Below are 26598 nucleotides of genomic sequence, written 5' to 3' on the forward strand. Positions count from 1 at the left end.
TACTCACAGGCACATATGGCAATATCAGCATGCTATACATAGCCTCAGCCTGACTGTTGGAAAGTCTAACATAACACAGATGCCCACACATATACTGATCCAGAAGCGTATGGGCAGTTTAATAGGCTACAGTGGCTAGAGACGTGACATCCATACCAGGTCACATCACAGGTATGTTGACATGGTGCAGGGGTTGTACACAGCGGTCTGGCCAATGATAATGTTAGAGGCCACTTGATAGCATGAGGCCTCACTGTGTAGCAGTAATACCCTGTCACATTACAGGAACATGCTCACACTCACGGGGTCAACAACATTATAATGCACACCCCATAGTGTTGAGGTGAGGACCCTTGCCTATGTGGTCATCACCATGACAGTACTGTGAACCCACACGACGAGACACAGAGAAAGAACATGTACAGGTAGCCAGTGTGGCTGAGACCGATGGCATCAACTGGGTAGTGGACTGCATCACCATGATGGGTTAGGGATCCTGTGTGTTCTGTATGATAGCATACACCCTCACTCCATGCACCAGACAGCCATACACACCTACATACACACACACACTGTGGAGACCACAAATGACATACACATATGATAGCTGATGTGTGTGATACACACACCACACCTGCCTACGCATGCTTTCCACACTGCAGTATGTACAGATCTCTACAACAGTGTACAGGGGTGTGTAACAATTGGGATGTATTCCCCACCATATGTGGCATATATGGTCACACAAGCAAACACACATGGCAGTACTGTGAATGATACACCTGCTATATGATGATATGTCTGACAGACATGCAGCAGTATTGGCCGCATTATGTGTACCAACCCTACCTTTGGCAATTGTGCTGCTATATGCACATGGGAGGATGTAAGTGTTACAGGTGTCAAGTGACGTACTGTCAGTAACACCTGACCGCTGTGTAGGTTTTTTTGTCTCCACCATCAAGTAACGGTAACATAGCGTACTGTTTGCACATGTAATGGTAGGATGGCGTGTGACACACCTGTAAGCCGTCCCCGGCAAACATCCATCTACACAGGTGGATCACCACTTTATGTACACACATCCATCCATACCTGCTGTACATCCTACCGTACTGTCAGTATGTCACCATATACAGGTGTCAATGATGGGGCTGCATTGCAACTGCATGCTGTAGTTAGGCACAGATGAGTTACTTACATCAGCTACTGCACATGCATGGTAGCTGCACGCACACTACAGATTGTACATGTATGTTGGTCCTACATGCCTGTCATGTAGCCATGTTTGTATGCATTGCAATTGGTGGACATGTGTGTTGACATACATAACACATGGACTGTTGTATGATATGATGGGTGTCATGGGTAACTAGTACAGATGGAATGTGTCCTCGGTCAACATTGCTGCCTCATGTACTGTTAGCATTCAACAGCCATGGACCCACCTTCCATTTGCGTGCATATGATTGCTGTAGCCACTTGTCTGCACGGAGGACAGCAAAAGCTATGCTATGTACATATGTGTTGTGTGTGTGGTCCATGCACATATCCACTGCAATTACATGCATGACATAACCAAACATGTGTGTTCGTTGGTGTACAGCGACAGTCATCTGTCACAGCTGTGTAAGACCCAGGGCCCCTGGTATGTGTAGAGCCAACCTGGTTATGTACAGTGGTATCATTGCAATGCATAACACATGATGGAACCCTGTCAGTACATGTGTAGTCTGCACAGTTGCTGTAGACCTATGTACAGTCCACTGGTCATGAGTCACACGGTGTTGTGTTAATGTATGGCTGTGTATTGCTGGTCCAATGACATGGTGATGTTGGAGGGCTACATTGTAGATTGCAATGTGTACCTCTGTGATAGGCACCTGAGACATCTGTGATAGCTCCTGAGTGTGTACTGGTCAATACATGTGAGTGGCCTTCATGTACGTGGGGACAGTAATACCATACTGAGCCCTTCCTTATTTAGAATCCGTGTGCATGCAAGACGGCCCTTTGCAACTGCTAAGTGTGTGAGCATGTCCAGTACGCCGTTGTCTAGATGGACACACAGTACATTCCAAACTGCCCCCTTCCATGTTTAGAATCCGTGTGCATGCATGCAAGATGGCCCTTTGCAACTGCTAAGTGTGTGAGCATGCCCAGTACACCGTTGTGTAGATGGACACACAGTACATTCCAAACTGCACCCTTCTGTGTTTAGAATCTGTCTGCATGCATGCAAGACGGCCCTTTGTAACTGCTAAGTGTGTGAGCACGCCCAGTACCCCATTGTGTAGTTGGACACAGTACATTCCAAACTGAGCCCTTCCGTGTTTAGAATCCATGTGCATGCATGCAAGACGGCCCTTTGCAACTGCTAAGTGTGTGAGCATGCCCAGTATGCCATTGTGTAGATGGACACACAGTACATTCCAAACTGCGCCCTTCCATGTTTAGAATCTGTGTGCATGCATGCAAGATGGCCTTTTGCAACTGCTAAGTGTGTGAGCATGCCCAGTACACCGTTATGTAGATGGACACACAGTACATTCCAAACTGTGCCCTTCTGTGTTTATAATCCGTGTGCATGCAAGACGGCCCTTTGCAACTAAGTGTGTGGGCATTCCCAGTACGCCATTGTGTAGATGGACACACAGTACATTCCAAACAGACGTGTGATACTAAGCGTGTGGGCATGGCCATTGACATCCTGTATAGCGATGGTGGTCATCCAGGCAACAGATGTCCATTTTCAATGTCACGATGGATGCCTACATTGAATACACTGGTCACTGTCTTGAAGGGTGTACTGTCTGTGGCACGTCCGGTATCTATGTAGTGTTGTTGTAGTGCTCTGTAAATATTTGGTTGCCCCGATCACACCACTGCCGTGTGTTTGTCTACGTCTACCTTGGGACAGTAATATGCTTTCAGACTGCTCACTCTCTATACATTCCCTATCGGCGTCCATGCCTTTGCGGATGATGTCATTCACCTAGAAGTATGCCTCTGGGAGTACTGTGTTCAATAATCCCAGTAGCGGGTTCTGTAAATGCGTCATGCTGTAGTGTGTTAGGGTAGTTAGATGTATGTTCGAGTCCCAGCCCTGCCAAATGTGTGTGTTTGTGCACATGCAATCGTCTGCCTGGGGACTCAGTCTTGCTTTTAGACACCGCACACCACAGCAGTTTCCTACCGACGTCTTTGACTTTGCGGATGATGACACGCACCTAGACGTCTGCCTCTGGGACTGCTGTGCTTAGTAATGTCAGTAGCGCGTTCTGTAAATACGTCATGCTGTAGTGTGTTAGGGTAGTTAGGTGTATGTTCAACTCCCAGCCCTGCCAAGTGTGTGTGTGTGTGTGTGTGTGTGTGTGTGTGTGTGTGTGTGTGTGTGTGTGTGTGTGTGTGTGTGTGTGTGTTTGTGCACATGCTCCCATCCGCCTGGGTCTCAGTCTTGCTTTTAGATGCCGCACACCACAGCAGTTTCCTACCAACGTCTTTACCTTTGCGGATGATGACATGCACCTAGATGTCTGCCTCTGGGACTGCTATGGTTAGTAATGTCGGTAGCACATTTTGTAAATGCGTCACGCTGTAGTGTGTTAGGGTAGTTAGGTATATGTTCAACTCCCAGCCCTGCCAAGTGTGTGTGTGTGTGTGTGTGTGTGTGTGTGTGTGTGTGTGTGTGTGTGTGTGTTTGCGCGCATGCTCCCATCCACCTGGGGACTCAGTCTTGCTTTTAGATGCCGCACACCACAACAGTTTCCTACCAACGTCTTTGCCTTTGTGGATGATGACACGCACCTAGATGTCTGCCTCTGGGACTGCTGTGCTTAGTAATGTCGGTAGCACGTTCTGTAAATGCGTCATGCTGTAGTGTGTTAGGGTAGTTAGGTGTATGTTCGACTCCCATCCCTGCCAAGTGTGTGTGTGTGTGTGTGTGTGTGTGTGTGTGTGTGTGTGTGTGTGTGTGTGTGTTTGCGCGCATGCTCCCGTCTGCCTGGGGACTCAGTCATGCTTTTAAATGCCGCACACCACAGCAGTTTGCTACTGACGTCTTTGCCTTTGCGGATGATGACACACACCTAGATGTCTGCCTCTGGGACTGCTGTGCTTAGTAATGTTGGTAGTGCATTCTGTAAATGCGTCATGCTGTAGTGTGTTAGGGTAGTTAGGTGTATGTTCGTCTCCCAGCTCTGCCAAGTGTCTGTGTGTGTGTGTGTGTGTGTGTGTGTGTGTGTGTGTGTGTTTGCGCGCATGCTTCCGTTCCCTTGGGGACTCAGTCTTGTTTTTAGATGCCGCACACCACAGCAGTTTGCTACCGACTTCTTTGCCTTTGCGGATGATGACACACACCTAGATGTCTGCCTCTGGGACTGCTGTGCTTAGTAATGTCGGTAGCACGTTCTGTAAATGCATCATGCTGTAGTGTGTTAGGGTAGTTAGGTGTATGTTCGACTCTCTGCCCTGCCAAGTGTGTGTGTGTGTGTGTGTGTATGTGTGTTTCCAGCTGCATGACAACAGTACATTGCTTTGACAGTATTCACTCTCCATAACATCCATGCGGCATCTTTGCCTTTGATGCTGCTGTCTGCAGGCTAGACGTATGCCTGTGTGAATCATGTGATCCACTGATCACCTTACCGCGTTTTGTAACTGCGTAATGCTGTCGTGTGGTACAGTGCTTATGTTTATGTTCTGCTCCCAACCCTGCCACGTGTGTGTGTGTATTTGTGTGTATATGTATCTATCTACATATATATATATATATATATATATATATATATATATATATATATATATATATATATATATGTATATAGCTATATATTTATATTTTTATATATGTATATATATATATATATATATATATATATATATATTGTATATTGTATATAGACATGTATGTTGCGATTATCACTCTTGACTGTGCTGCATTGTCTGTACGTGAGCACCTTGGATGTATGTACATCTACTATGGCTCTGTGATAGTGCACATACTGTGTGCTGTAGTGATCGTGGGTTATACATGTGTAGTGACCGGTTATTGTGTTGCTGGGTATTACACGGGCATTGGAAACAATGTTAGTACAGCACCTTTGACTGGTCGTATGCAGATCTCGGAAACAGTCAGCAGTTGTTATTACATTGGAGTGTGAGTATGGATCATATCCATCTGTAGTAACTGTCAATTCTATGCACCCCAGGTTAACATTACAGATGCACGTTTATCCACAGGTTGTGGTACACATCCCAGGACTGTATGTGTAGACATTGACAGGTGCAGGACTGGGTTGTGTTGGATGCATGGAGGGGTGTCCATGGCCAGTAATGGGGATCTCTACAGCCTGGCAGGTATGGTCTGTGACTGTCCCACAACCTCCTGTATATGGCTGACACATGCTGTACCTGTGTATATGTAGACACACACACTTACCACAAACAGCTATGGCTATCACATACACGCACCCATTGCACCACCATTGGGCCATGCAATAACTATTGTCCCTCACACACACACACACACACACACACACACACACACACACACACACACACACACACACACACACACCTACGTGTACATTGGATGGCTCTATGACAGCTCTGGACATGTTAACACCACACCCTGTGCATATGATGTCACCTGTGCCACCACCTGTGATGTGTAACATTGATGCAGGATCTGACTAACCTGGTGCTGCTGCACACAGTGGCTTTATTCCACTGTATTGATGTTAGCATGCTTTTAACACACAGTGTGTTACTTCCAGGTGTACTTCAGCAGGCATGATGCATTGCAGCTATGACCATCACTGTAGCATAGTTTGCAGCACTGTTTCCTCTGATGATGTAGTCTCCATCCATGTGCTATTTCACTGATGTGTGCAGTATTGGCAGCATGTGTGTCTGTGTGTGCAGTACATCTGTGATGTGTGTAGTACACATGTATACCTGCTTACAAATGCATGCACGACATTACACGGGCTTCACCATTCGTACACTAGCTAAGTCGTTCTTCCACATGCGCACATGGGCTAACACGTGCACACACATACTTACTCGGGCTTACTGGCGCGCACGGGCGCAGACACACTGTGGGCAGGTTTGCAGGTCACATCGGTGGTATCCATGGCGTACGACGTCAGTCTCCTGATGTTCCCTGGGATAGCTCATGACACGCCTCTTCCACTGAGTACTGACAGCACACATGTGACACTGCTCCGGTGAGGTTACAGTGTTTTGTACATACACACTTCTGTTGTCACCTATCTTCTACTTTAATTGTCCCCTTAACCTACACTACACTGTACAGGCTTGGCCCATATGGCATGACATGTTGTGATTCACTATCCTCAACCTCACTTGCCTCACATTGCCTACAAATGCTTTGTTACATCTCTGACAGAGCGTTTCCACACATAGGTACCAGTACGCAGTAGCCATGTTGTCTCCAGCTTGCCAATCATCTGCATGGCGTACTAACATCTAACTAAACCTACATTTTGTATGTATATTATCCATATGTGTTGTTTTGAAGCGCAGTGCATTCTCGTGGTGCTGCGCTATGCTTCCACACCAGGGATTGGGGGAGGACAACTACCGGTTCATTGATATCCAATGGACAAAACCGCCACTGGCCTTGGACTTGGACATTGTCATGCTTCTTCGACTGTATTCATACTGTATTTGCAGCTGTCATTGCTCTGTTTAGCAATTTGAAAAACGTTAGTCGCATAACATCCGGGTACATTTCTGCACATAACTCTGCTCTTGCACAGACAGCTTACTGTTTCATGTATCGCGTAGTTAAGTAGTGTTACCACCTGTCCCACTTTGCGAAGGACAGTCCCTCTTTGGGCAGTTGTGTCCTTTAAAATATTGTGAGAAAATGGCAAATGTCTTGAGATTTTAGGACAAAATTATTTTCTATATTGTATGTAATGTTTGCATAAAACAGTTATTCTGTATCTGAAACACCTAAATGTTATACGAAACAGAATAAGGAACAAAAATGCTCCAAGAATAAACTTTTATTCAGGCAAACAACCGAAGTTCTTTCCTTTCTAGTGGCCCTGGGTATGTTTTTCCCTGCAAAATCTGATGTTTGTACCACAAATGTCCCACTTTGGCCATTTGGAAAGGTGGCAACCCTTTAATTACATCATTTGCATAGCTTACACATACAAATGGGGTATGTTGCAAATCCCAACATTTTCCGTGCAATGTTTGTGTTACAGGCAGTCTTGCACACCCCTGCGGGTGTTTGCTGAATAGCCTGGCAGTCATCTTTCCTTGTTGTACTCTCACTCAATCCATACACACTAAAAGCGTCGTGTATTATGGCCTAGGCTTTGTTGTGTGCTATGTCTATTTGTGGTGTATGCATGGCTGTGGGTATGTCCCACTGTCATCATTGGAAAAGGTGACACCCTATAGGTACTTCCTGTAGACTGCTGTGTCATTTGACATGTCAGCACATACCTGCGGATGAACTTCCTACTGCAGCGCTTTTCATACCTTCTGCATTATCTTGTGGTCGATAATGCTGTTTCCTCAGACGTGTATCTGTTTCTGATCATACCTATCAACCTCCTAGTTGAAAACATCTGTACAAAGCCTAACATGATGGGGGGACTGATAGGGGCAGATTCTACATATTGCTCTTACAAACGTAGATAGTTGGCAGTATTATAGGTTTTGCATTAGTATGACCTTTCTGAGGGATTTGGGGTCTTAAACACATATGTTTATCATTATTTAATGACGTCAGTTCTCAGGTATTTGGCAGACAGGTACAGATTGTGAGAGGAACACACCACACATATGAGGCATACATCTACACATTCGTACAGTTACGCCAATACACACAATACATGGCACCATCACAGGCCAGTTACCATTACATTCCTATTGCAGGACACACCCACCCACTGGGTTATATTCCTCACACAGGCCAACAGGTGCTTATCCACACTACTTATTCCATCATGTACCTTATGTGTATGCCAGTATTTGCGCTTTCCGTCAGTGGCAGAGCTCACGTACGAATATGGTGAACTGGACACTGTATCGGTGACACTGCATGACAGCCTGAGGGGCACATGTCATTTGAGTCTATTAACCTTCCACATTGACTTTCACATGCCATACGTTGTAATTCACATTTGTGGACAAACATGCTTATGACTTGTACATGTTTTGTCATTTGTCCTGATGTCTTTCTTCTCACCTGTCCACCTGGTATCACTAGTTCTGTACATTTCATTAGGGCGGGTTACCTTCATACCTCTCACCTGTACACATTATGGGTATATGCCCTGGGGTTTGTCCTATGATTCTGTTACATTTGTCATGATAATGTGCCTTTCTGATAGATTGCTGGTAAGCCATGATGGACTGTGCGGTTAGGTAATCATGACTGACATTTCTATTACATGATTACTAACTCTCATAACATTCGTATTCCCGACTATGCAATTATTCTATCAATGGTCTGACTTTGTCTGAGGTATATTTAATATAGTCCCTATTTGTCTGTCGTGTACTATGCCTTAGTCCAGCTGTCTTATTCTGACATTCTGGCAGGTATGGTTACCATCTTGGTCATATGCATGTACATCCATGATAATCACCTACATGACACTGATATAGGTCCCTACATCTTCCCCCAATGGTTTACACAATATCCAGTGGATGGGTTGCACCTTTTTTGGTGAATATAGGTGTGTGCTATGCCCACATAGGTATATTGATCACTCCCATGGGGCGTACCTAATAGATCTGTGCCAACCAACACCTTGGCCCAATTCTGCATACCCATAATTCCCATACCTGACACACCTCCACAGTACCCATTAGACATGTTTAATGTGAGTGATAATAAAGTGTGAGGACACTTACGAGCACTCCTCACTCTGTGGATATCAGCTCGTACGTCATACATTCAATCGACTCATGTGTCATTACCCTTGCACCTGCTACTGTTGCATGTACAGCTATATCATAGTTGCAGCTGTGACATCTTTTGCATCAATAACGGTTCGCACTTTGTATGGATCAATTTTTGGGGTCCTGCAAAGGACACCTATATTCATGTTTAACGTGTAGAACTTGCAGGCCCTGTCACACTGGTACTTTCCGGGAAATGGTTTGGAAACCATCGGTATATTCTCCTTTCATGCATGTCTGTCTCTCTATCCATATTAGCTATACCGTGACCTATTTATGCACATGTCTTATATGTACAGGGACATATGTTTGTTGTGTATATATCTATTCATGTATCTTGTGTGCATAGATATATATATATATATCTGTACATATATACATATGTCTGTACATTCCTCATCTCGTAATTTGCTTTGGATTATCTCTGTGGATATATGTGTATATATATATATATATATATATATATATATATATATATATATATATATATATATATATATATATATATCTCCATATCATACCTTTCAACTGTACAGATTTCCACTGCATGTACAGCTGTTTGCCTCTTATCTTTGCTCCATTTTTCATAACCTTGTGTCTATCTGGCAAGTTAGTGGCATATCATTAAAGACTGACGTTGGTAAATAATGACAAACATTTCAGGTTACGACTTCATACCCTTCAGAGAATCCATGCTAGTGACACCCCTGTTATTCTATCCACTTTCTATGTTTGTTAGGCAATATCTGAGGATTGTCCCTATTTGTGGTCCGTTTTTCATAACCTTGTGTCTATCTGGCAAGTTAGTGGCATATCATTAAAGACTTGATGTTGGTAAATAATGACAAACATTTCAGGTTACAACTTCATACCCTTCAGAGAATCCATGCTAGTGACACACCTGTTATTCTATCCAATTTCTATGTTTGTTAGGGCAATATCTGGGGATTGTCCCTATTTGTACCAGTTGTTGTCATGGCTTTGTCTGGTTTCGTACTTTACGGGTTTAATAGGTATGAGCCATGTACATAGAACGTAGGGAAAACACCATTCATTTTCTATTCTGTGAGTGGATTCCACACGCGCAGGTGCACTTGCATATCCTTATTGTGGGTTACATATGTTTCATAGATAATTTGCTTCCGTGAACTTTCGGTATTCTGACTGTAACAGTTACGTATCTGTATTCCAGTTTACGGACTACTGCGAAACACACGTTCACCTTTACATATTTAAATGTGTGTACTGCATGAATGCTTTCATTACACTTTCAAGTTATATGTGCAGTGGTCGTAGGTCAACCGGAACTGCATTCACATTGGCCGGATACCGGAACCACTATTCTATTGGTGTTCTCCCTCATTGATATGCATACCCATAGTACTTAGCTACATCAACATATGCCTCACCGCTTTACCTACGACACAGGCATCCATTCTCCTGCTGGGAAAAAGGCGGTACTACATATTACACATTCCCTATTGCCTAATGCTGTAGACTCCGGCTGCATTGTTAATCACTCTGAGGATATGCAGAACACCAAGGCATATAGTCCAGCCACATACAGGTCTTTGCGTGTCAGGGTGTTCATGTAGTGATCTGGGTTTAGGCTTGTCCACCTGGTGAACAGAACTTCCCTGGCCAAGGTCAAATGTCAGACGAAGCATATGGACAGGGATTATCTCCCTATTTTGATGTTTTACCTGTGTTTATAGACACAGTTGTTTGGGCACCTGTCAGCAGCTTATTCTGTTGGCATTACTTATTATGGGTGTGGTTGTTACAGTCCATTTTCCATGGTGATGGGTGTTCCCATTCACATTTGACTATTATCTGTATACAGTCATACGGGGATTATTATTTTTGGATATGAAGTGACTACAGGTATGCGGTTGTACATTACACAAGTGTGAAGGGCTATTCCTGTAAATATGTACAGAACATACCTCTCAACCTCTTAGAGCACCGAACCTGTGCCAAACCTACACAATGAGGGGACAATTAGGGACACATTTTAATGATTTCTCTTACAAGCTTACAACGTTGATAGAATACTAGGTTTTGCATTAGCATGACTTTTATGCAGGTTGTGGAGTCTTATACTCAGGATATTTCTCATTATTTAATGGCATCAATCCTCAGCTATTTACCACACTGGTGCAAACCTGTGGTTATTCTTAGGGTTGCCACCTTTTTGACTGCCCAAAGTGGGACATGTTCTGTAGAGATGTCAGATTTTCCAGGACAAAACATACCTACAGCCGTGCATAGTACTGAACTTTAACCTTTTTTGTACATATAATAGCTTATTCTAGTAACATTTGAATTGCTTATGCTACTTCACATAACATATTGAGGATTCATATATAAATAACCGTTTTATGTGACTATTAAAGTAAATTAGGAAATAAACTCTCATGACATTTGTTATGTCTTGATTTTTTTTCACAGGACACAACTGCCTACAGAGGGATTGTTACTCACAAAGTGGGACAGGTGGTGACCCTAGTCATTCTGCGAATATCTGGACAGTTGAGTGGTGTGGTACGGACCTCTGTAATATGCTGTTGTATTCTGGCACAGCAGTAGCTCAGCATTAAAGACTGCAGTTGGAACATTCTGACAGACAGTTGGGTTTCAGACTTCATACTCCAGACATTAATGCCAATGTGCAAATTGTTATTCTATCAAATTCTATGTTTCTAAGAGATATGCCGATATTACCGATTGTCCCTGATTTTGGACCTTTGTCTCACTTATATTCACGGCTCTGTCCAGATATCTTGCTCACACAGGTTGGCAGGTATGGTCAGTCACGACTGCACACAGTCAGTGTTTCTCACACTTGATCAGGGTTGACCTGTTTATGTAGTGTCTTCCTCGCCCTCATGCTGTTTTCCACTTTGCAAATGTGTGCATTATACTGTTCCCTCCTATTCGTGTCTGGACACATGCATCACGGGAAGGTATTTTATCCTGGGTGGTAGGTTATGCATGCCCACTTAGGGCTGGACAGTGTCATGGACCTCCACTGCACATTCTGACTTGTGTCCAGATATCTACTGGATTGGACATCATGTCGTCATACCCATTCTACTATTTACACAAGTTGGTCATCCCGTGAGGGATATCCCAAAAATTGGTCAAGACCAAAACAAGTTAGATAACGAAGATTTTTGTGGCTTCACGAAAATGTTGCAGGGGGTTTTACCTGCAGGGGATACATGGTTTGCAATCCTGACACTGCCTAGGGTGACAATACCTACTACATATGCATAGGGGTCATTGTGTGTAGCTGTTTCTGCAACAAACCAGTGGACCAAGTACAGCTGGATTTGGTGGACATTCTGGTATGGTGGCAGGTTGTGTGTTGTGGAGGGTATGCTGGGTAGGCTATTATGCATCCAGGTGTGTTGCATTTGTTATGGCCAGTTCAATCAGGACCCATCTGTGGGTATGTGATGGTGCCATATCTATACATTTGTCTCGCATATTTTCATATTCATATGTTTATGGGATTGTGTTCTACACTATGGCCTGTCTGCTTATCTTGCAGCTGTTTCTACATGAGGTTGTGTTTCTATCCACTTCACCCGCTGCCCCCTCATACATCTCTGGTTCACCTTTTCTGCATACGACACAAGTATCACCTTTGAGGAATTTACCATTAAACACACACCCCTCACACATGAATTACTCACACCCCATAGAGCACTACTTTGGTTGTTGGGCCATGACACGGCCAGAGTTACACATTGACTACCCTACATGTGTCAGGTACCTTTATGGTTGTGTGGACTACCCTGCCATGTTTGCTTTCCACATGCTATACCTCACGCACATAGGTACACGCCCTTACTTCACTTTCATTACTTGGTTGGTGTATCTGGGTACTACCCGTTTGACTGTGTCATATACACGTTCGGATTATACAGCTGCCTTCCGGATTTTGCCAGTCTGTTCTACTCATTGGTAGGATGGCACCTTTTCCTAAGTCCAAGCTATTCCTTACACATGTCCGACTGTTGTGGACATTGCCTCCCCACAGTCAACAGTTGTGTTTCCACCTTTTCACTTGGCCATAGTGTGACAAAGGGTTACCACCTGTCCCACTTTGTGAGGGACAGTCCTTCTTTGGGCAGTTGTGTCCTGACATGTAATTGTCAACATAGCAAATGTCCTGAGATTTTAGGACAAACATATTTCTTATATTTTATGTGATAGTTGCATTAAACAGTTAATTCTGTATCTAAAATACCTGACTGTTATGAGAAACAGAATAAGCAACTAAAATGCTACAGGAATACGCTTTTCTGTAGGCAAAACATTTATGTTCTGTCCTTTGTACTGGCCGTGGGTATGTGTCGGCCTGTACAGTCTGATGTCTGTACTAAACATGTCCCACTTTGGCCATTTGTAAGGGTGGCAACCCTACTATGACAGTTGCGGTTAATACAGCATATTTTACAGGACGACACATACCCACGGTCAGTTCGGCAGATAGAACTTACAATTCTTGCCTATATCTAAGCTTATTCTTATAGCATTTTGGTATCTTATTCTGTTTGTTATGACATTTATGTATTATACGTCCAGTGAAATATGTTTAATGCAACTATTGCATGATGTCTACGGAGGAATTATGTCCTATATTCTCTGGACATTTGCCAGTTTTACATGTTTGTGTCAGGACACATCTGCCCACAGAGGAACTGTCGCTCGCAAAGTGGGACAGGTGGTAATCTTGGTTGATGGTACGGATCATACTGTTCCTTTCGGCCTCCATGTGTCCGTGTTGTTATGGCTCGTTTATATGCTCCTTCTGTTTCATTTACATGCGTATGCTATTTCCTATCACATTTGGTATGTGAAATACGGACATACCTTTTGTATGTGACTATTACATGGCTTGTGGGATATGATTCAGACATACGGTCACTACCTATATCTACATTTCTCCTCGTGTATTTTGTTATGGACACATCTGCACAGCTATGTTCCCTCCCTCAAATTATGGGTCGGCTGGTGACCCTCTCCGTTGGACTGGACGTACCTACTGGCGGCGCGCTAACATCTGATACGTTTCACTTCCACTTGGTATAGCTATCAACACTACGTTGGACTACAGGCACACGGTTTTCCTGTCATTTGTTCATGGGTAGGGACCCGTTACTCCCTACTGTGCATTTGTGTTTGAGTCTTCATTTTCTGTTTGCAGGGACTCTGCTTTGCATACGTTTCAGTCTCCAAGGACACTGATAGGTACGATTACTATTGCTGGCGGAATATAATATTCAGCAGTTTAGGTTGCTCCTCGAAAGCCGACATTTACATGCCTCTCTGCCCAATTTCGATATGCCCCTTGCACTCACGCACGTTTCCTATGCACGTGGCTGTGGCAGCTGCGCGCCTTCATTAATATGCATATGGCGCAACTACTTCACAGTAGTTGGGAGGGTGGCCAAATGGTTAATGTGTTTGCCTTATAAACACAAGGTCCAGGGTTTGAGTCTCACAAGGGATAACTGGCTAGGCTTAAAATGGCTCGCAAGGGCAGTTAGCTTAGTACTAATCTATCTATCTATGAACCTATCTATGCTGCACGGCTGGCGCAAGCCTTATGCAGGACTTGTACCGAGCTTCATGAATCTGGGGGACTATTAAAAATCTGAATTTTAAAATTGTTGAAGTAAAATGGGATTTTGTTTTAAAATTAAGTCAACAAGGAAATATGATATAAAACAGAGACTGATGCCTTGTTCCAAATTCAGACAGAATTATGGGAAGCAATACTTCCAGCTTGCACGTAAAATATATTAAAGAACATTCATTATAATGTTTTGGGCCAAAGTCATTTTATAAATAATTTTATGGTTTTATTTATGTACTTACAATAAAATAAATCAGTCATTATGATGTCACTACAATATAGAATGAACATTTAGTCATTGAATAGGTGTATTTATTTGAACACACATAGAAGAAGTGAGTAAATGAAGTAGACTAGATAAGACAAGATACATTTTAATGCACATAACATCAGGCTGGCATTATTACTGTAAACAACTTGTGAAAACTGAATGAGTGGAACATAGGCATTTATTAATGAATGATATCAGAGAAAGTAAAGAAGTCAGTATCTGTAATTTCAATTATATTTATGGAACCGTCCTGCATACATGATTGATAATTCTAAAAAGTGAACCATTTTATTTATATATAACTCTGAGAATCACTTACAGTTAATATAAAACATTGCAAACAAAAAATGATTTGGTGGAAACACTATACTTATACCAAAAGTATAGGAACATAATTTTTGAGTAATAATTAATATGATAAATGTTGAACATTACTAAGTAATATAACTATAAGAAAATATCTAAGACAAATGCCAAGACATATTTACCCTTTGAATGTTTGAAGGTAGGTGCTCAGACTTTGAAATGGTAATAACAGATCATAATTAAATATGAAATAATACACTAAAGTAAAAGTAACAAAAAACTGACCATGTTTGTTTATTTTGAAAACATATACTTAACGTGTATTTTATTTTATGACTGTAATATTTGTAGATAGACAGGATTCTTACTATATGCATTCAGTTAAGTACATCAACTTAAGCTTTACAACATGTGTAATTAGAGTTTATTAATTGTTATAAAGCTCTCTATTCCTTGACCTATGCTGAATATTAAAATACTTAGAATAAATACAATATATTTATAGAATTAAACAGGTAGAGAGCTACTAGAAGTATGTAATAGTGATAGTTAGAGAGACTGCCTATGTAGCTGAACTATTCAGACAAGAGGTAATTCACCCCATGATTTTGATTGTTGGAAGTATATTTAAAGTAGTTAAAATTGAAAGTTTTATGTTCGTTGAAAAATTGGTGCTTTTTACAAAAATATATAATCTTTTAATATATTATAAAGTGATATATTCTCCAATGACCAGTATTAGAGTTCAATTGACATAAAAGTATACACTTATGTAATGTCAGAGCAATTTTAAAAACATGAAATGTTTGTCGATTAATGTCAATGGTCTAAACAATAACATTAAAAGAAAATGTTTATTCAAATATATAAACGTACATAACCCACATTTGTTTTTCTTCAATTTTATTTTTATTTATTTATTTTTTTTTATTTTACATTTGTTGACCGGGCTAGTCTAGCTGGACATATATCCATTTTCAGTAGAGGCCCGGGGAGAAAAGCTCCAAATACATGCAGTAAGCAATCATTAACAACCAAACAAAAAAAAGCAATAGTAAACAAAAATACAGAATGGTACAATGGTAAGCATGTGTAAGACTAAAAGAGAAAAAAAAAAACAAAAACAGACTAGCCAACTCAAGACCAGATTAACAAAAAATAAATGAAACAGCTGTTTAAAAATAGAGATTTCAGGTATGCAGGATAAAAAGTAAGATTAATAAAAAAAAGCAGACGAGGACGCCACCAGATGGCATAACATGGAGAAGAAAAAAGACTAGATCAAATTTATGGAGGATTCAAAATAAGGAAGTAGCTGGTATCACTAAGTGTGACATTTAGAGGCACAGTCAGGGGAGAGTGAGTGAAGTTAGGAGTAAGGGGGAAGTATTTTCAGTCAGGGTTAGCACAGGGACATAGCCAGTGAGTTTTAAGGTGCTCTTTGATATGTTTTTTGAAAAGGGATGTGGAGTCTAGGTTAGTTATTTCTTGAGGGAGTTGGTTCCAGATTTTCCCGACAGAATTTGAAAATAATGAGTCACCAGCTTTATTGTAAGATTTAGGCAAGGCTACTAGGAGTTTATTAGCAGAGCGGAGTGTGGCTAGGTTTTTATAAGGGGTAATCAGTTTTGTAAGGCTAGGGGTAGCAACAGGGTAGTAAGGGGACTTATGAATGATAATTAGTTGTTGATAGAGTAGGTGGCTATTAAGTTCTAACCAATCCAGTTGCCTGAGGTTGAGACAGTGGTGAGTTCTGAAGGGAGTAGCAGTAATGAATCTAGTTATACTGTTATAACAGGTAGAGAGTTTGGTAATGTTATTTTTTGATAAGTTAGTATATATGGCAGAGGCATAGAAAAGAGTGGAGATCAGGTGGGTTTGGGCAATGGTTTTTCTAGCTGCTGGGGTAAGAAAGGGTTTAATTCTGTAGAGAGTACCTATTTTTTTGTTAACTGATTTAATGGTGTTATCAATATGGTCATCAAAATTAAGGCGGTTATCAATAGTAATACCTAATAGGCGAGTGGTCATATCTGGGTTAATACAGGTAGCATTATTAGAGGAGATAGACAAAAAAGGTGTGGAAGATTTGTGAGTGGGAGAAAAGAGAAGAAGTTTTGTTTTCTTGGGATTTAGAAGGAGGGAATGTTCCATAAACCAATTTTCAACTTTATGGAACACTGTTTGAGTTAGGGACTGGAGGGAGGAAACATTATTAGCAGCACAGATTAAAGTTGAGTCATCGGCATATTGAATGCAGATGGCTTGGGGTATGTTCATGTGTAGGTCATTGATAAATAGAGAAAAAAGTAAGGGACCTAAGATTGAGCCTTGTGGAACACCTATGTTTACTGGGAGTAAGGAAGATAGGTTATTATCCCATAGCACTGCTTGTTGCCTGTTTTGGAGATAACTCCTAAACCATTGTAGTGCTTGTGAGCCAAGAGAATAGAGATTTAGTTTGTCAAGAAGTATGTTATGGTTAACCATGTCAAAGGCTTTTGACAGGTCTAGGAATAGTGCAGAGGAGAGGAGATTATTGTTCTTATTATTATTTATAATGTCAGTGAAGGAAAGGAGGGCAGTTGTAGTGCTGTGGGAAGGTCTAAAACCATGTTGACAATTGGCTAGAAGTCTGTTTTGTAGAAGGTAGTTGAGAAATTGTTTGTGTATGCATCTTTCCATAATCTTTGATAAAGGGGAGAGTAAGGCAATAGGGCGAAAGTTTGAGAACTCAGTAGAGGAGCCCCCTTTATGTAGAGGAATTATATGAGATATTTTCCATATGGTGGGGTTTTTCCTTCAGAGATAGTTCTATTAATAAGTATGGATATGGGGTAGGCTATAGCTTCTGCAGCAATTTGTAGGTATTCAGATGGGAGTTGGTCAGCGGATGGAGTGCAAGGTTTAAGTTTCTTGAGAAGCTTATAGATAAGAGATGTAGCTACAGGTTGAATGTGAAAGGTGTTAGAGGAGGTATTAGAAGTATTAGGTAAGGTAGAAGTAGATGTGGGTAATGAATTAGCTAGGGTTTGAATAACTTCTGTAAAATACTTGTTAAAGGCATCTGGGATCAGAGTGGAGTTGCTAAGGTTAAAGCCAGAAGGGGTAGGAGTAGTTGTATTTCCTGGATTAAGAAGTTTGTTAATGCCTGACCAAAATTTTTGAGGGGTTTGTTGACTGGTTTGTTGAAGGTGAAGATAAAATTCCTTTTTGTCTGTGAGAGTATCTTTCTTAGTGGCATTTCTTAATTGTTTAAAGAGGAGGTGATCTGATGGACATTTGGTAGCTCTCCATTTAGCCCAAATTTTATTTCTAAGGATCATTTTGTTCTTAGTTTGTTTCGTTAGCCATGGTGCCATTTTGGATCTTATCCTAGTAGTGCGAATGGGAGCATGAAAGTCAAGGATCTGTAGAAAATTGGTATTAAAGTAGGTCACTGCTTCATTAAGTTCAAGGTGAGTTAGTGGCGACCAGTGGCATGCTTTTAATTCAGCGAAGAACAATTCAGGATTGAAGAATTTGTTTGAGCGGGATGTCTTCAGTTTATAGGTAGTTGGGATATGCAATTTTTGTCTAGCAACATTTGTGAGCATATGATCACTAATGTTATCAGGGAGTGTTCCTGAAGTGTAGAAGTTAGGATGGTTATTAATAAGGATCCAGTCTAGAGTTGTTTCTTTTTTATTAGGTTTATGAATTCTAGTTGGAGTGGTTATTAATTGTGAGAACCCATAGAGATTTATATGGCTAGTAGGATGCTGGGATGAACAGGTTAACCAGTCAATGTTGAAGTCACCAAGTATTAAGGTTTCTTGGGGTAGTTGGTTAGAAAGTGAATTAAGTAATTCCTCAAGAATATGAGTATTCTTAACACGGGGAAGGTACAAACAAATTATATAGATTGATTTATTGTTGTTAATTTGAAGTTTGATGGATAAAATTTCGGCTTTGGAGTCTAGAGATGGAAGTTCATTATAGAGGGTAACTTGAAGATTAGATTTATAGATAATGGCTATTCCTCCGCCTTTCTTCTTTATGCGGTCACATCTAAGTATATTAAAGCCAGGAGAGGTGATTTCTTGGTCTTTAGTAGAGGGTTTTAGCCAAGTTTCTGTGGGACATAGAATAACAAATGAGTGTAAGTCTAGGAGGGAATGGAGGTGGTGAGGTTTATTATTTATACTTCTAATGTTAAGGTGAGCTATTAGAAGGGAGTTGCCTGAATTAGTACATGATGGTGGTAGTGTTAAAGACATATTACTTAGATTTAAATTAATGTTGGTGTTAGGACCAGGGTTGGGATGAACATCTCCATGTAGGAGGAGGTTCCTCTGGGAAGAAAATTGGGATTTAAGGATCTTTGGTATGTTATACGGGTACCTTTTGTTTAAGTAGTATGACATATGAGATGATCTGTGGTTCAAGAAAGACATGTTTTAGAAGAAGACAAGAACAAATTAAATTCAAATAATTATACTATACTGACTAGTTCTCAATTCAAACAGAAAAGGAGTAGCTATATTAATAAAAAATACCTCGCTTGCTCCAAAAATAATAAATACCTATCAAGATACCTCATGAATATTCTGTTTGGTATCAATAAAAATAAATAGGAAAATCTATACATTAGTAAGTCACTGGAGTTGGAAAAAACACAGTAAACCAGCATCTAGAGCAAATAATACATCTAACAAAAGGTAGCCTAATTATGGTAGGTTACTTTAACTGTATTATGGAAGAATAAGACACTGACCCAAAGTGCAAAAAGAAAAAGATTTCTAGTTCAAGAGCACTAAGTAAGTTTATGGACACAGCAATTATTAAAGATATTAACAAATTTGCAGACCAAAATTCACTATTTTTTACCTTTTACTCACATAGACATAAAACTAACTCAATGATAGACAGAGTATACATATCAAATGGTTTAACAACTAAATCAGAAAGATTTAAAGTTATAACCTGCCCTTTATTAGACTACAATGCGCTAACATTTGATTTGTTACTAGATCTCATACAATTAATTTCCATTACTAGAATACCATCATATATAACAAAACTGGAAGAATTTAAGGAATGTTATATAAATTAAATTAATACATTTCTAGAAATAAGCACAACTAAAGATACATCAGAAATGTATACCTGGGATTCTCTAAAAGCATGTATTTATGGTAAGATACTATCGTGGTATATCAATAAAAGGAAAATGTGGAGTAAAGATATGATGGAATTACAAAATAAAATAGATAAAATCAAACTGAAAATACAAAAAGGAAACTCTAATTTAGTATCAGAATTGATTCAACTTAATAATAAGTATAATGAGATGAAAAAATCAAACTAAACTCATTTTATGAATCCAGATAAACAAAGACAACTAACAAGCAGAACTATGAAATCATTAAAGCTAAGCAAATAAAATAAATCTATAATCCCCATACTAAAAAGAAAGCTACTGATTTGAATAATGTTAGAAGCTTTTAGACTTCATTATAACATACTTAGTTTTACAAAACCCTTAATGTCTTCACCTGATAAGATTAAGCAATTTCGTAATAAAAATATTCATGATAGACTAACATAAGAACAGACAGAAAACATTAATAGACCATTCACAATGACAGAACTGAAGTCACAAATCAATAAGCTTAAAACAAATAAAGCTCCTGGACCAGATAATATATTACCAGAAATGAACAAATTATTGCCAAGACAACCTCTATGCTTTTAAAAGTATATACCATAGTCAAGGAAGGCATAATTATTCCCTCAGCATGGAAATCCTCATTCATATCTCAGATAATAAAACCAGACAAAGATGAAAGACTTTGTAAATCATATAGGCCTATAACATTATTAAACATAGATTATAAAATGTTATGGCAACTCTTGCAAACAGAATTATACACTTTCTCCCGATATTAATACATGAAGATCAAGTGGGATTTATAAAAGGAAGAAATACCTATGATAACATTAAAAGGATAATAATTCACTATAATAAACTCAGAAACACAGGTATGACTATAATCTCCCTAGATTTAGACAGTCCCCAGGATTCACTAATCTTCCGTGTAAGACTAAATTAGTCTTACACGGGACAGCCAGTCTAAGAGTAAGATCGCAGCACGTCATGCATATTAATGAGTGCGCGCTGCCTCAACTCTAAAACTAGCATGGAGCATGGACGAGTGTGGGGAGCATGTCAGACTGCCAATAAGTCCAAAAATCCATGCCCCTGCAAGTTTGAAACATGGGAAATGTCTGGTTACATGAGCAAGTCCGCTCACATGTGTACATTCTAACATGAAACTCCCCCATATAGTAAACCCCATACAAATATAAAAAGTAAAAAATGTTTTTTTTTTCATTTCAGATTATAGCTTTCTGTATTTGCGTGTGTTTGCATGGGTTTGCCCATTGCTTAGCTACAGTTAGCAGTTTAGACACCAAAGAAGATAATAAGAACAATATATGCAAATTAAGTGAAATAGCTATAGCATAGTTTATTTTATTTATTTTTATTTTATTTTACATTTGTTAACCGGGCTAGTCTGGCTGGATGCATGTCCATTTTCAGCAGAGGCCCGAGGAGAAAAGCTCCATTAACGTACTAGTAACTTACAATAAAAACAATCAAATAATCAAACAAAACACAAAAAGCAAAAAAGCAAACAGAAACTAAACAAAATATATATACATGAAAGCAGATAAAGGAACAGTTATTATGTAGTTTAGAAATATGCAGAGGCAGTTAAACAAGAGATAACAATGGAGAGGCAATATTATTCTGTAATAATTACTAGAGTGAGACTGTTAAGGAATGAAGAGGATTGAAAAAAAAATAGTGACATATGGAGAGTCAATAAAAATTGCACTATTTACAATTTAGAATAGGACAAGTTGTGCCAGGGCACTAGTATTAGGAAAGAGATTAGCATAGAAGTGATCTGTATGTAAGTTAGAAAAGAAGAGATGACAAGATGTAGTGATACAGCATGTAAAAGGAGGAAATAGGAAGTGTAAAAGAAAAGAAGGAAGAAAATTATGCAGGTCAGTCAGTAGAGGGATAATCTGAAGTAATGAATAACCAGTAGAAGTGAAAGGAGGGGACTGGAAAGAAGGGAATTCTATGCTGAGCTCAGTCAGGATTAGAGCATGGGCATAGCCAATGGGTTTGGAAATGGTTTCTTATTTGTTTTTTGAAAAGGTGAGATGAGCTTAGGGTGGTCAGTTCTACGGGAAGTTTATTCCAATATGATCCAACAGTATTTGCAAATAAGGAGTCACCTGCTTTATTGTGAGATTTAAGAGTAGTTACTAGAAGCTTGCTGGCTGAGTGAAGTGAAGTAAGATTTTTATATGGGGTGATGAGGTTATTAAGTATGGGTGTATTGGAGGGGTAATGTAGAATTTTATAAGTGATGACTAATTGATGCAGGAGTATTAGGTTCTAAAGTTCTAGCCAGTTAAGTTTTTTTAGATTGAGACAATGGTGAGTACGGAATGGGGAGCCTGTGGCAAACCTGGCAATACTATGGTAGGTTGTGTTAAGTTTATGAAGGTTAGATTTAGAAATGCTGATAAAAGATGGAGAGGCATACAATAGTGTGGAGATGAGGTGAGTTTGGGCAAGAGACACTCGGGTGGTAGCAGTAAGAAAGGGCTTAAGTCTGTAGAGGGCACCTATTTTTTTATTAACAGTCTTGATGGTTAGATCAATGTGGCAGTCAAAGCTTAGCTGATTGTCTATAGTAACGCCTAGTAGTTTGGTGGAATAGTCAGGTTTAATGATAGTGCCATTACAGGACACAATGGAAAATGAGATTGGGGCGGATTTAAGGGTTGGGGTGAAAAGTAGTAATTTGGTTTTTTTGGGATTATGGAGGAGACAGATATGTTGGAACCATTTTTCTGCTGCTGTAAAGACTTTTTGGGTGGAGGAGTGGAGTTCTTCTGGAGATAGAGCAGAGCAGATGAGAGTTGAATCATCAGCATACTGTATACAAGTGGGTGTAGGGAGAGAAGTGGGCAGGTTATTTATGAATATAGAGAAAAGGAGGGGACCTAAGATGGATCCTTGTGGGATGCCGATAGTAACTGGGAGCTAAGAGGATAGATGGCTGTCCCAGAGGACTGCTTGTTTTCTATTTTTCAAGTAAGAGTCAAACCACTGTAGTGCCAGCGAATCAAGTGAGAGGGATTTTAAAGTATATAGGAGAAGTTGATGGTTGATCATATAGAAGGCTTTAGAAAGGTCCAGGAATAGTGCAGAGGAGAAAAGGTTGTTATTGCGATTTTTGTTGATTACGTCTGTGAAGGAGAGGAGGGCAGTGGAAGTACTGTGGTGGGGCCTAAAACCATGTTGTGAGTCTACGAGTAAGTTATTTTGCAAGAGATGATATAAGAGTTGATGGTGTATGCAACGTTCCATAATCTTAGATAGTGGAGATAGAAGGGCTATAGGCCGGAAATTAGAAAGTTCGTTGGAGTTACCTCCTTTATGGAGGGGAATGATATGGGAGATTTTCCAGCAGGATGGGATACTGGATTCGATTATAGTTCTGTTAATTAAGATGGAGACTGGGTAAGCTAGTTCAGTTGCTGCTAGTTGAAGATATTCAGCTGGTAGATTGTCGGCAGAAGGGGTGCAAGGTTTAAGTTTAGAGAGTAACTTACGTATATAGGTCGTGGAGACTGTATTAAATTTTAGTGTGGGAGTGCTGTTTTGAGGAGAGGTTATTTGAAGGGAAGGGGGGTCATGATGTTTGCTAGAGAGGCGACTGTTTGAGAGAAGAAGTTGTTGAAAGTATTGGCTATTATATTAGGTTGGGTCTGAGCTAGGCTAGCTGGTGTAGGTGTTTTGGTGTTCCCTGGATGGAGCAGTTTATTGATTCCTGACCAGAATTGTTTGGGGTTTTGGTTTTGGTTTTGTTGATACTGAAGGTAATAATTCTTTTTATCCAGATAGGTGAGTTTTTTTTGTTGTGTTTCTCAGGTGTTTGAAATTTTGATGGTCAGTTGGGTTTTTAGTAGATCTCCATTTTGTCCATAATTTATTTCTAGCTAGCATTGTTTGTTTGGTTTTTTTGGAAAGCCATGGGGCTGCTTTGGAGCCTAGTTTAATTAATCGAGACGGGGCATGATGCTGGAGAATTTGTAGGAAGGTATTGTTGAAATGGGTAACTGCTTCATCAAGTGGGAGGTGTTTTAGAGTTGACCAGTTATATTCTTTGAGTTCATTACGGAAAGATGATAGGTTAAAATTAGTTTTGTTGCGTACAGTACGAAAGGTAGCCTGTTTGGGTTTGTTGTATTTTTGTTTAGTGATGTAGGTGAGGAGATGGTCACTGATATTGTCAGGGAGTATTCCAGTTTTATAAGAGAGGGGATTGTTGTTGATCAGTATCCAATCCAGGATGGCTTGTTTATGGGTTGATTTGTGTATTCTAGTAGGGGAGTTTATGGTTTGTTGAAAGTTAAAGAGATTAAGGTGAATGGTAGGTTTGGGAGAGATGCAGGAGTTCCAATCAATATTAAAGTCTCCTAAGATTATGGTTTCCTGAGGAAAGCTACAGGAGACCCAGCTAAGGATATTTTCCAGTGTATTGACGTTATTGCCTGGAGGGATGTAGGAGCATATTATATAAATGGCTTTGTTCTTATTAACTTGGAGTTTGGTACAGAGTATTTCAGCATTGGCTGGGGAGGGGGGCAGGGAGTCAATTAAGGCTACCTGCAGTTGGGATTTGTATAATAAGGCCACTCCCCCACCCTTTTTGTTCTTGCCTTAAGGTGCTATAGCCTGGGGGAGTGATTTTGTTGTCTTTGGTACCTGGTTTAAGCCATGTTTCAGTGAGCTAGAGAATATCAAAGGCATAGAAGTCAATTAAAGCATGGAGTTGTGTGATTTTATTGTTGATGCTGCAAATATTTAGGTGAGCTATTGAGAGGGAGTCAGTAGAGAAAGGTGAGCCAAAACTATTAGCAGTTTGGTTAGTAGGGGTATGGCTGAGATGATTATTGGGGCCAGGGTTGGGGTGGATGTCCCCGTGTATCAGTAAAAGCGTTTGTGGAACTTGAAATACCTTTGAGTTTTTGCAGGGTATTAGATAAAACCGTCTAGTGGTTAGGAATCTGTTATGGTGTAATTTGTGGTAGAGAGGGGGAAGGTAGGGACAGGATGATAGGATATTAATTTGTGTTTGTTCAGCTAGAGGAAGTATAGAGGTTGAGTGTTTGGCTAAATTAGGAGACTGGCTAAGGACTAGATATTCGTAGGAAGTAAGAGTATAGTAAAGAAGAAGGATATTAAGGAGTAGTAGAGAATAAAGTATTTTAAGGCTTAAAGGCATGTTATTAGTGAGATGAAATTAGCAAGTTTAGGCCTAGGTGGTTTAGGATGGTAGAGAGTGGGGTGTGGCAGTTAGATAGGACTTTGGAGAGTGGGTGTGGTGGTAAGATTGGAGTATAGAGTTAACAAAGTGAGAGTGGGGCAGCAAATGAGATAGGACATTAGTAAATTGGGGGTGTGTCCGAGCAAGTATAAGGGTAGGGCATAGTGGTTAGAGCCTTCTCACAAAGAGGAGGCATTCCCGGTTTGAGTCCCACCACTACACTTTTCATTTTCTGTTGGAAATCTGTATTCAAAAATATTTCCTGACATATATTATTTAAAGTTTTGTAAAAAGCATAGAAATGTTATATGTAGTAGTGAACGAATTATATATATATATATATATATATATATATATATATATATATATATATATATATTTATATATATATATATATATATATATATATATATATATATATATTTATATATATATATCTATATATATATATATATATATATATAGGAAGGTGAAATAATTATGCATACTGATGCATGAGTAAATTATTTTAAGCAATGTAAAGCACTGCTAAGTACATTTTACCAGTACTGAGCATATTTATATTTAATTGCTCATAGCTGAGCACTGCGTTAACTAGCTAAATGTCTTTGCGCGGAGCTGCGCATCAGGCAAACTAGTGCGAACAGAACATGTTTATGCATAGCTGCACACCGCGCTAACCAACGCAATGTTGGGCAACATCGAGCAACGCTGAGCAATGTCGGGCAAAGTTGAGCAAAGTCGGCTAAACACGGCCACACCTCTTTCACTGTACCTTAACCATTGACGTCTGGCTAGTAGGAAAATAAAAAACAGTGACAGGGCTTGAACTCGGGATACTGTGCACTATAGTCACAGTACATAACTACTAAGCCATGACAGCATTTCATAACCATGCACTTTCAACAGATACATATCTATTAAAGGAATATTAAACATTGCTAACATCAGCTAAGCAGGTGTGCCTACAGCTGAGTTTTTTCCAAACTGGCCAATCACAAATAAGTGGAAAA

The sequence above is a fragment of the Protopterus annectens genome, chromosome 8.part0 (assembly GCF_019279795.1).
Source record: "Protopterus annectens isolate FY-2018-M chromosome 8.part0, PAN1.0, whole genome shotgun sequence".
Taxonomy (NCBI): domain Eukaryota; kingdom Metazoa; phylum Chordata; order Ceratodontiformes; family Protopteridae; genus Protopterus; species Protopterus annectens.